The sequence below is a fragment of the Elephas maximus genome, chromosome 24, assembly GCF_024166365.1.
Source record: "Elephas maximus indicus isolate mEleMax1 chromosome 24, mEleMax1 primary haplotype, whole genome shotgun sequence".
Taxonomy (NCBI): Eukaryota; Metazoa; Chordata; class Mammalia; order Proboscidea; family Elephantidae; genus Elephas; species Elephas maximus.
The window spans coordinates 22,134,498-22,145,080 of NC_064842.1; positions in this window are offsets into that span (position 1 = coordinate 22,134,498).

A 10,583-nucleotide genomic window follows, 5' to 3' on the forward strand; every position below is an offset into this window, starting at 1 on the left:
CTACTAGTTCACAGTAGAAAATGCTTTCTCCCTGGGGACAGTCTGGGCCAGAGAGAAAGGGTCTAAGCACATGCTGTGGGCCAAAAGCCGCCTCAGCAGTGGCTCTGCTTTGTCCAATAATGGCAGAGCACTTCCTGTAGTCTGAAATGACAGGCTCCCTGTGTGTTTCCTGCTAATGGGCACTGAAAGCCTGGGCTTGGGGAGTTGACAGCATCCACACTAAACTTAAGAAATGGACACAGTCAGAGGAAATTAAGTTCCCTGTTAATTGACAGCATGTGGGTGTTCCGAGGAGGACCTGTGACATGCTGTTTCTCATTTCTTTGGGGATCTAGAGCCAACTCATGGAGCTGGTCTTAAGTTCTTCCCCATGTTCCTACCTTGCTCTCAAATTCCTGGCTGCTTCCAACCCCTATCTTGGAGACTTCTTTAATTCAATTAACACTTCTAGAGCCCTCCTGTAAGTCAACGTTCTAGGTCTTGAGAATAAAAAGATGAGTAATATACTATCCAGGGGAAAGACATTAACATTTATTGGCACATAGTATAGTAATATTTATTGTGGGCCTGGTGCGGTGTTGGAGCCCTGGTGGCGCAGTGGTTTAAAACTCAGCCGCTAACCAAAAGGTCCACTGTTCAAATCCACCAGCTGCTCCTTGGAAACCCCATGGGACAGTTGAACTCTGTCCTATAGGGTCACTATGAGTTGGAATAGACTCACAGCAAAGGATTTGATTTTTTTTTTTTTTTTGGTATGTTGTTATACACTCTACACATTAATAGTTCATTTAGTCCTCACAACATGCCAATTATGCATGATTTTCCAACACAATGGATGAGAAAACCAAGCTTCAGAAAGGCTAAGCTGCCCCCCAAGTTTGCTCAGGTCAGAAGTGGTGAGCCAGTGGTCACAGCCAGGCCTCCCTGCCTTCTGTGTGTGACACCGGAGGACGGATGGACCAACTCTGCCAGAGGACTGGGAAGGCAGGCCCTAAGGCTTTAAGGAGTTTCAGGAGTTTGCTAAAGTGAGAAATGGGGGGAGGGGGTCAAGGGAATGAACTGGATTTTTTTTTTTTTTTAAATCTTGTCACAGCCATCATCTTATCTCCCACCGGCCAACTCACAATTCTGCATTTATTGGAGCAAAGTGCTAGGCAGTGGAGATTCAGTGGTAGGAAAAGCAGCATCTGTGACCTCGTGGAGCATAGACTAGCAGGAGTGGGCGCCATCATCTGAACCAAAAAAAAAGGAATGTAAAAAATTAACTGTAACAAGTGATGTAAGAGCTTAAAATCAGGGTGCTGAATTTAGGTGGGTGTGGTAGACAGAAAAATGATCCCCGAAGATGTCCAGGTCCTAATCCTCCAAACCTGTGAGTATGTCGCATGCATGGCAGGGGGAATTAAGGTCCCTAATCAGTGGATCTTAGAATAGGAAGAGTATCATGGTTCATCTGAGTGGGCCCAATGTAGTCACGTTGTTGTTAGAGGCCCCCAAGTCATGGTGACCCGATGCACAATGGAGTGAGACACTGCCCGGTCCTGTATCATCCCCACAGTCGGTTGTGGATAGGACCATTGTGATCCATAGGGTTTTCACTGACTGTTTTTCAGATGTAGATCCCCAGGCCTTTCTTCCTAAAAAAAAAAATAAAAAATTCTTCCTAGTCCATCTTAATCTAGAAGTTCCACTGAAACCTGTTCAGCATCATAGCAACATGCAAGCCTCCACCGACAGACGAACAGTGGCTGCGTATGAGGTGCATCGGCTGGAATTCGAACCCAGGTCTCTCACATGGAAGAGGAGAATTCTACCCCTGAACACACTGCCCCCAATGTAATCATCTCAAAACCACACCAAACCAGCTGCTATCGATTTGATTCTGACTCATGGAGACCCCATGTGTGTCAGAGTAGAACTTGCGCTCTCTAGGGTTTTCAAAGCAGATTGCCAGGTCTTTCTTCCGAGGCACCTCTGGGTAGGTTCAAACTGCCAAGCTTTCCATTACTAGTCAAGTGCTTAACCATTTGTACCACCCAGGTCCTTAGTGGGGAAGAGGAGGCAGAGAATCCAGAGAAGGAGCTGTGAACACAGAAGCAGAGGTCATAGACTGGAATGATGGTTGGCTTTGAGGATGAAAGGGGGCCATGAGGCAAAGAACATGGGCAACCTCAAGAAGCTGAAAGAAAGGCAAGAAAACAAATTCTCCCCTCAAGCTTCCAGAAAGGAATGCAGCCTTGATGACGTCTTGATTTTAGCCTAATGAGACCCATTACAGACTTCTGACCTCTAGAACTGTAGGAGAGCAAGTACAAAGTCAGTCCTCATTATCTGTGGATTCCGTGTTTGCGAATTCACCTATTTGTTAAAATTTATTTGTAAAATCAATACTCCTGGCACTTTCGTGCTCAGTCACGGGCAGGCCCAGAGCAGCCAAAAATTTGAGTTGCAGGTGCACCTGTTCCCAGTGATGACACAGTTAATACCCTGCCTTCATGTTTCTCCTCTCACACTGCAAATAAGTATCCCTTCTGTAGTCTATTTAGTGCCACATTTTTTGCTGGTGATTCTGCTGCAAATCGGCCCCCAAGCATAGAGCTGAAGTGCTGTCTAGTGTTCCTAGGTACAAGAAGGCTGCGATGTGCCTTACAGAGAAAATGCACGTGCTACAGAAGCTTGGCCCAGACATCGGTGACAGGGCTGCTGGCCGTGAGTTCAATGTTAATGAATCAACAATGTGTATTAAATAATGTATCTTCTCATCCAAGGACACATAAAACAAGGCTGTGTCTTGATCAGCGGACAAAAACTCAGGAACCTAGCCCTATTTCCCCAGTTCAGTATTGGGCTCAGTATTTGCTAATTCAGTGTTCGCAGTGGCTTTATAGAACATGAGCCCTGCAAATAGCAGTACACTGTTTTAAACCACTAAGTTTGTGGTAACTCATTACAGCAGTAATAAGAAACTAATACAGTGGAAGTCCTGGAACTCTCTCAGGCTCTTGAACTGAGATCTGAATGAATCTTAGAAGTTGACCAAGTGAAGAGGGGGAAGGAGGAGTCCAGACAGACCTGGCCGGTGAGGTTGGAGCAATGGGAGGAGGCGTGGTGTCAGAGCCGGACAGCTATTGGCCCTTCTAAACGCAATAGAAATCCACCGAAAGGCTTAAACTAAGGATGGCATCATCAGGTTTTTGCTTACTATGCTCTTAATCTCAGATGATTCCCCTACCTCACCTCACCTACTTTGTCTCACAGAGTGTTCGGAAATGCAAATCAGAGCAACCAGACACAATAAAAAAGGAAATATTAATAGATGGACCCTGATAGAATGGGAGAAAAATGTGAAGCAAAACCTCAAATGCCTAACGACAAAACAAAAGACAGAATGTACTGGACCTGTTGAGACTGGAGGACTCCCTGAGGCTGTTGCCTTTAGATACTCTTCAAACCTTGAACTGAAACTAACCTCGGAGGTCACCTAGTAGCTAAATAACTGATTGGCTCACAAAATAATGACTATCCCTCTCACGTACTGTGCACCTTTTAAAAATCTCCTGTATGGGATCAAATGGTCAACAACTACTTTAAAACAAAGATGAGAATGTCAGGGGGCAGGGAAACTAGATTAATAGAAATGGAACAACCAGAATGGAAATATTGAGACCTCATTGTCAAGAATGTAACCATTGTCACTGAAAAATTTGTGTAGAAATTGTTGCATGGGAACCTAAACTGCTGTGTATACCTTGACCGAAAACATATTTTATTTTAAAAAAAGAAAAATATTTCGGGAAGGGACTACATGATAAACTCCAAAATCAACTACAGATTATTTGTGTGTTGTCCCCAGCCAGCCTCTCCTCCCATAAAAAGACCCACTGCCATCAAGTCATTTCTGACTCATACCTCCCATATAAGTAAGTAATTAAAAGTTGACGCTGTCTGGGATCTTAAAATCCTGTGAATGGCCATCTAGGACACTTCACTGGTCTCGCCCCTTCGGGAACAAGGAAGAATGAAGAAAACTAAAGGCACAAGGGAAAGATTGGTCCAAAGGACTAATAGGCCACATCTACCACGGCCTCCACCAGGCTGTGTCCAGTACAAGAAGATGGTGCCCAGCTACCACCACTGACTGCTCTAACAGGGATCACAATAGAGGGTCCTGGACAGAGCTGGAGAAATATGTAGAACAAAATTCTAACTCAAAATGAAAGACCAGACTTGCTGGACAGAGACTGGAGAAAGTCTGAGAGTATGCACCGTGGACATCCTTTCAGCTCAGTAATGAGGTCACTCCTGAGGTTCACCCTTCAGCCAAAGATTGAACAGGCCCATGGAACAAAACAAGACTAAAAGGGAGCACCAGCCCTTGGGCAGGGACTGGAAAGTAAGAGAGGACAGAAAAGCCAGTAATAGGGAACCCAGGGTTGAGAAAGGAGAGTGTTGGCGTGTCATAGGGTCATTAGCCAACGTCATACAACGTGTGTGCTAACAGTTTGATGAGAAACTAGATTGTTCTGTAAACCTTCATCTGAAGTTCAATTAAAAAAAGAAAGAAGCTGACGCTAATGCCAAGAAAAATCTGGTCAAAATTTATTTTAAATAGTTGTGATTAGAGACTATAGTAACACAAGGTTTGCTCTCAAACTAAAGCCCAAGTGAAATCTGGAATAACAGGCAGGGAGTTTTCCGTTGACCATTTAGTACAGTGTGACATCTAGTGGCCAAAGCTACCAATTCCCATTTCCCTCCTTGGCTTGATTTAGCTGAAAGCCCTGGCTGAACAGGGGCTAAGCGATTGGCTGCTAACTGAAAAGTTGGTGGTTGGAACCCACCAGCAGCTGGGAGGGAGAAAGATGTGGTAGTCTGCTTCTGTAAAGATTAAAAACCAAATCAAACCCACTGCTTTGGAGTCGATTCTGACTCAGTGACGCTATAGTACAGAGTAGAACTGCCCCGTAGGGTTTCCAAGGCTGTAAATTTTTATCGAAGCAAGCTGCCACATCTTTCTCCCATGGAGTGGTTGATGGGCTCCAACCACTGAGCTTTCGGTTAGCAGATGAGCGCTTTAAGCACTGCACCACCAGGGTTCCTTCTCTAAAGATTACAGCCTTGGGAACCCTGATGGGGCTGTTCTACTCTACGGTCTCTAACTGTCACAATCATCTGGCTGGCACACAATAACAAGAGATAAAATGGGCCTGTTAGTCAATAAACACTGAGTGAAGGAGGCATGTAAAACAGTAAACCAAGGACAGAAGGTGGGTTCAAGGATGAAAAATTATGTAAACTCTGTTCTCCTTGGAGCTTACAGACTCAGTAAAGAGTGTGGAAAGAAAAACGAGTACGTGTATACTACTGGGTGAGGATGGGAGGGGGCAGCGGCGGTTCAGTGGGAGACTTCTCACTTTCCTTGCGGGAGACCTGGGGTTCAATTCTGGCCAATGTACCTCATGCATGACCACTACCTGTCTGTCAGTGGAGGCTTGTGTGTTGTTGCCTGTTGTGAACAGGTGAACAGGTTTCAGCAGAGCTTCCAGACTCAGACAAACTAAGAAGAAAGGCCTGGCAAGCTCCTGAAAATCAACCAATGAAAACCCTCTGGATCACAAAGGTCTGATCTGCAACTGATCACGGAGATGGTGCTGCCCAAGCAGCATTTTTGGTCTGTTGTGCTTGGAGTCACGAGTCAGGGACCATATCAACAGCAGGTACCAACCCTGGGCAAACTGTCTTGAGTACTTGCTAGAGTTCTGTGATTATCGCCACCTCCAGCAGGTGTTTGCAATGAGGTAGAAATGAGTGAAGAGGTGATTATTGGAACTAGAGTGCAGATGAGACATAGAAACACTTAGTACTGTGACTGGTACAGAGTAATTGCTCAATAAATATTAACTAGTATTAAAGAGCCTCCAATCTGAAATGACAAACTCTGTGATAGCAAGAGGAAGACTCACAAGAGATTCCCAATCACCATTACATGGAAATTTCACGTTTGATGAAGTGATAGAATGTTAAATCACAGATGCTAGCAAACACGTATTTTATTTCGGCTGAAATGTAAGCTTTCAGTGTTTCTAACATGACTGGAAGTTGGGTACCTTTGGGGGAAATGGCTCATTTCTCTGAGATGTTTGCCCAATTGTAAAATAGGATAAAAAAAATTTCACAGGCTTTTTGTGCAGACTAGCTGATGTAACAATGATCATGAGGATGGTGCAGGACCAGGCAGTGTTTCGTTGTGTTGCACATAGGGTCGCTATGAGTCGGAACCGGCTCCATGGCATCTAATGCCAGTAGCTGAGATAACGTGTGATAAAGAGATTTTTAAGCTGTAAAATACCACACTCACGTAAAAAACAAACCAAACCCACTGCCGTCGAGTCAATTCCAACTCGTAGCGACCCTATAGGACAGAGTAGAAATATCCCTCAGAGTTTCCAAGGACGGCCTCGTGGATTTGAACTGCCAACCTCTTGGTTAGTGGCTGTAGTACTTAACCACTACACCAGGGTTTCCAACACTAATATAAAGCATTTGTATTAAGTGAGGAGACAGGAGGCGAATTGAACAAGGAGACTGTTTAACCCCTAAAATCATAACCTGAGGCAAAGAGACTGCCTTAGAAGGCCATCCAGGTGAATCTATCAAATTGTGTCAATTTTTCAAAACGTTTTAAACTGTTTGGTCAGAAAACTGTTATTGGTGCTTATAGGTGATGATATTTTTTTCTGATTTTTAATGTGTTTTATAAGATCAGCATTTCAGATTTCATTTCTTTATGTTAATTTTCCTTTTGCCAATATTTGGACACGTTTATACATGTTTCCAGTATTAACCATTCAACATTTTGGTTCTTCTCACAATTTTATATTTATAGCTTTTGTTTTCAAATTTAAGTTATTATTTATTGGGATTATTATTATAGTCCTTTCCTTTCTGCTTCTTTGAATGTTTTTATCAATTCATTAGATCTTTGTGCAAACTGACCAGATTGACTATTCCACATACTTCCTGTATGAAACCAAATTGTGGCATTTTATAAGCACTCAGATAGTTTTGGCAAATGCCCTTTTTTTTTTCTGGTAATTTTGAATTTAACTTTAATTTAATTCAATTTAATTTTAAATTCTGATTTCTTTAGGATGTTTTTGGATAAAACTTTAAATTTTAATTTATTTAAGTTGAATCTAATTAAAATGAAATAAAATTAATTTTGAAATCAAATTTTCATTTGAATATATTTTATTTTAAATGTAGTATTCCTGGAAATTTTTTAAAATGAAGCCAAATCTATCATTCGAGAAATTGACAAATAATAAATAATATAAAAAATGTGTTCCAAACAAAAAATAGAAATAGCATTTTTAAAATTTCTAAAGAAATCAAAAGCGTCTGAGATTAATAGTCTCACATGGAATGCTAAAATTTAAGTTGGAAAATGTAATGGGAAGGTTTAAGTCCGTACTGATTTCTGCCTAGAATTTTTACGATTTTTTTTCCCAGCAGTTTTTAGGTATATTCTCTTTAGTTTAATTAATATTCAGAAATTTTATCTCTACTAACTAAAAATTGAACATTTGTGTCAATACTGTTAAAATCACAGTCAGGAAATTTGATAAATGTGGTGATTTAACTATTTGGTCCACTACCTGTCAGTTTGTTGTACTGTGGTGGCTTGTGTGTTGCTGCGATGCTGGAAACTATGCAACCAGTATTTCAAATACCGGCAGGATCACCCTTGTTGGACATGATTCAGAGGAGCTTCCAGACTAAGACAGCCTAGGAAGAAGGACCTGGCAACCTACTTCCAAAAATATTTATCCAGTGAAAACCTTATGGATCACAACAGAACGTTGTCCAACACAGTACTGGAAGGTGAGCCCCTCAGGTTGGAAAGCACTCAGAAATGACTGGCGAAGAGCTACGTCCTCAAAGTCGAGTCAACCTTAATGATGTGGGTGGAGTCAAACTTTTGGAACCTTAATTTACTGAAGTGGGATGACTCAAAATGAAAAGAAACAGCTGCAAACATCCATTAAAAATTGAAATGCAGAATGTACAAAGTGTGAATTGAGGAAAATTGGAAGTTGTCAAAAATGAAAAGGAAAGCTTGAAGATCAATGACCTAGGCATTAGTGAGCTGAAGTGGACTGGTATTGGTCAGTCAGATTGTCATACGGTCTACTATGCAGGGAATGTCAAATTGAGGAGGAATGGCGTCGTATTCAGGTGGATCATAAAAAATTGTGGATAACATCGCAAAGAATGGGCATTCCAGAACACTTGATTATGCTCGTGCAGAAACTGTACATAGATGAAGGGGCAACCACTCAAAAAAAAATTAAAGGATACTGCGTGGTTTCAAATTGGAAAATGTGTGCATCAGGGTTGTACCCTTGCACCATACTTATTCAATTTGTATGCTAAGCAAATAATCTGAGAAAATGGACTATATGAAGAACTTGGCATCAGGATTGGAGAAAGACTCATTAACAACCTGAGATATTCAGATGACACAACCTTGCTTGCAGTAAGTGAAGATGAGCTGAAGCACTTACTGATGAAGATCAAAAACTGTAGCCTTCAGTATGGATTATACCTCAACATAAAGAAAATAAAAATCCTCACGACTGGACCAATAAGCAACATCATGATTAACAGAGAAAAGATTGAGGTTGTCAAGGATTTCATTTTACTTGGATCCACAATCAGCTCCCGAGGAAGCAGCAGTCAAGAAATCAAACGACATATTGCATTGGGCAAATCTCCTGCAAAATACCTCTTTAAAATCTTAAAAAGAAAATGTTACCACTTTGATGACTGTGCGCCTGACCCAAGCCATGGTATTTTCTATCATCTTATATGCACTCAAAAGCTGGACAAGGAATAAGGAAGATCAAAGAATTGATGCCTTTGAATTATTGTGTTGACCATGAGTCAAACAAACAAATGTGCCTTGGAGGAAGGATAGCCAGTATGTTCCTTAGAAATAAGGATAGCAAGACTTTGTCTGGCTTACTTTGGACACCTTATCTGGAGGGATCAATCCCTGGAGAAGGACATCAAGCTTGATAAAGAGGAAGACCCTCAACAAGATGGGTTGACAGAGTGGCTACAACAAAGACTTCAAGCATGGCAACGATTGTGAGTGTGGCACACAACTGGGCAGTGTTTCGTTCTGTTGTACATAGGGCTGCTATGAGTCGGAACTGACTTGCTACCACCTAACAACAACAACAATTATTTGGTAAATTAAAGAAGTATGATGAAACGAGATGAATTGTCATTGTGATCTTGTGCCGTAGAGTTGCTTCCGACCTCTGGCAACCCCATGTGTTAGAGAATAGAACTGTTCCATAGGGTTTTCTTGGCCGTAATCCTTAGCAATGGTTGTAAGGATGACAGAGGACTGGGCAATGCTTCATTCTGTTGTACGTAGGGTCACTATGAGTTGAAACTGACTTGATAGCAAATAACAACAGCAACAATCTTTACAGAAGCAGATTTCCAGGTCTTTTCTTCTGATATGCTGCTGAGTGGGTTGAAACTGTCAACCTTTCAGTTACCAGCCAGGCACAAATATTTTGCACCATCCAGGGACTCCTTTGGCGATTTAAAAAAAAAAAAAAAAAAAATTGAGATCCAGTTAATTCCAACTTGTGTATTGTAGGTAAATTGGCTTGACGTGGCCAATGGAGAACAGCAGAGGGCAGGAAAGAGTCAATGCCCTGAAGTATGGCCATAGTTTACTAGTGTGTACAAGGAGGAGCTCACTGTCCATTTTCAGTCCCACACTTCCCTCATAGTCATTAAAATCTCATTTTACAACTGAGAAGTTTGAAACTGAGAAAGAGCTAGGTAGTTCGCCTGCAGGCACAACAGATAGCTGAGACAGATTACAACTCTACAGTTTGTAAATTCTTTTCAGTGGGATTACCCATTTCCAAACTATTTCCAAAAACTTGCACAAGAGGGCAGCACAACCATGTTGTTTAACGACTAAGAAATTCCAACCCAGAACACCCAGTGCCGTTTCCAAGCCCCTTTCAATCTGTAGGAAAAAAAGAACTCCCGATAGAGTACCACATTAAATTATGTAAGTAAAATAAATGTTTTTTATATATTGAGATGGTTTGCTTTTTTTTTTTTTTTAAATACTGAGTCTTCAAAATCTAGTATTTATTTTACATTTAAAGCACATCTCAGTTTGGACTAGACACATTTCAAGTGCTCACTAGCCTCATGACAACCGGTGCCAGTACCAGTTGCCATCAAGTTGATTGACTCATGGCAACCCCATGTGTGTCAGAGTAGAACTAAGCTCCGTAGGGCTTTCATGGCTGTGACCTTTTGAAAGCAGATCACCAGGCTGTCTTCTGAGGCAACTGTAGGTGGGTTTGAAACGCCAGCCTTTCAGTTAGTAGTCCAGCACTTAACCTTTTGAGCCACACAGGGACTCCCAATATTTACACGTTTTGAATATTACAAAGCTCAAGATATGCATGAGCTCCAAATTCCTGCTTTTTTTCTCCATTTACTCCTGATACCAGTATGGTGAGAATACTTTCAGGTAT